Source organism: Chanos chanos, chromosome 16 (genome assembly GCF_902362185.1).
Source record: "Chanos chanos chromosome 16, fChaCha1.1, whole genome shotgun sequence".
Classification (NCBI taxonomy): domain Eukaryota; kingdom Metazoa; phylum Chordata; class Actinopteri; order Gonorynchiformes; family Chanidae; genus Chanos; species Chanos chanos.
Window position 1 is genome coordinate 2,514,254 of NC_044510.1, and position 2,317 is coordinate 2,516,570.

Genomic DNA, 2,317 nt, shown 5'->3' on the forward strand with positions numbered 1-2,317 from the left:
CTGTTGCTTGCCAAATAGTGATCCCGCATTTATCTGTACTGTTAAGCCTCGGATCTCATTGGTTACTTAGCTAACTTTGTCTTCTCCATCAGCCAGCATGTATACCTGTCAGCCCCATCAGATATTTGTTAATAAGTTTAACCGCCATTAGCATATCTTGATAGTCAAAAGGTTCATTTGCCATATCATATTATTGCATATCAAATTTTCATATGAAATAACCAGATTCATAGGCAATATTGCCAGGGCTTTGGCAATATTGTTTACCTTGATATTTTCAGCATGCTATCAGCAGCCGTCCTCATTATTATCACGAGTTTTGATATGTCATATGCTATCATGGGGCGCGAGAGGGGGGGGCAGATGGGTGGAGCTACCCAGCATGCCTTGGGGCAATGGACTGTTGTTTAACCCCAGTTTGCTTTTGTTCAGTTTATGTTTCCCATAGAAGTGTATGTGTATTGTTCGTCATGTAGTCTTCATGTTGTGTTGTGTTGTGTTGTGTTGTTAATTCTTCTGATAGTTTAGTGTTATCTGTGTACCATAAATGTAATTGTCTGCGTGAATGATTTACTTCCCTCCTGTCATATTGCTACTTGGTGTATGTTACTTCCTGATTTATGTTGTTATAAAAAGTAGAGTCATCACTCTAGAAACAACCCAGCAACTCATTAGTAAATGGTGGTGATTTTACATTTTACAATAAGGCTCCCTTGTTTCCAGTCATAAATGTCAGTAATTAGTAAACCAGTGGTCATAAAAACAAGATGAAGCTGACTTTTTAACGTGCTCTCTGATGAAGAGACTACATAAAGTGAGCTAAGCAACTAGCAAGATCTGAGATTTAACAGAATAGATGGATGAAAAGTGTTGCATTAACTTGATCTTGCCAAATAGTGAGCCCACATCAGTATATGAAAACTGTGTTACAACTTGCTTATAACTGTTAATTAATGATTTATAAAGTGTTTACAACCTACTTAATAACCCAATCGTAAGCCATTTGTGAATCCTTTATAAGGGTAGTCTTATTATAAAGTGGTACCTATGTAAATATGTATTTATAGTGTATACAGGCAGTTCCTGGGTTACGACCATCTGGCTTGCAGACAACTGGTACTTACCAATGGACTGCCATAAAGTCTGTTATATTAAAAATGTAAATGAAATACAATGGTTTGTAATAACGAATGCACACACTCCTTTGTGACACTCATGAAAACATTGCGTGGCTTCAGGCAACAGCATCTGAACTTGTCTGTGGAATGAGGTAATCTGAATTTTCTCGTGGGACTGCGAAGAATAGAGGGAATGTTTGGTTCTTTGTCGTGCTTGTGCCCAAACCTCTGCACAGGCCTGTCTTACTCACTTGAAGCACAGAACACAAAGTGGATGCTGTAGCAATCTGATATGTGTTGTTTCTCATTTGGTGCTTCAACCCATTCCAGCAGCACTGACCTGGTCCAAACCACCTAAAGGTTGATTAGCAGAGGATGGTTCCGATCCATCGACCTCTGGGTTATGGGCCCAGCACGCTTCCACTGCGCCACTCTGCTTACCAACACCCCAGATGGGACTCGAACCCACAATCCCTGGCTTAGGAGGCCAGTGCCTTATCCATTAGGCCACTAGGGCTGGTTTTTCCTCTGCCCTTTACTTTTATGATTAACGTCAACTTTGTTGCCAATAAGAATATGTTAACTAAACCCCAGAGTAAGACCATGCCTCTTGAAACATTATGCTTTTTACTCCCCTAAATCAGCAGCCCCATTTGTGTATTTTCTCATTTGGTCCTTCAACCCCTGCCAACAGCCAAACTGACCTGCTTCAAGTCACCTAAAGGTTGACTAGCAGAGAATGGTTTCGATCCATCGACCTCTGGGTTATGGGCCCAGCACGCTCCCGCTGCGCCACTCTGCTCACCATCAGCCCAGAAACATTAAGCTTTTCACTCCCCTAAATCACTCTTTTTGCTCAAGCACAGTCCTTTTTGAACGAATCCCCTTAACTAAAGGGGATGTGGACACGTTTGATAGTTCCAGAAAGATCTGGTCATCGTGGTCAGCATGCAGTGTCTGAAAAGAGTACACCTATAGTATCTATTGTATTAGGACTGGGATGCCAGTCTCCTAGTGTAAGGTGACCCATTTAGCATTCAAGAAGAAGCAGGGTCAAAAGCCAGATTCTCCACAGGTAGAATAGCACAAGAAGACATGACAGGAAATTTGGAAAGGGTCCCACTGAGATTTGGACTCGGATTGCTGGATTCAGAGTCCAGAGTGCTAACCATTACACCATGGAACCACCTAAAAGTGCA

At 41.7% G+C, this 2,317-nt stretch overlaps 1 non-coding gene across 1 annotated transcript; it reads right to left on the reverse strand.

Moving 5' to 3' along the window:
• Nucleotides 1-1,562: 1,562 nt before the first annotated feature.
• trnar-ccu (transfer RNA arginine (anticodon CCU)) lies at nt 1,563-1,635 on the reverse strand. Its single transcript has one exon. It is a non-coding gene; the product is annotated as a tRNA-Arg (tRNA).
• Nucleotides 1,636-2,317: the final 682 nt, after the last annotated feature.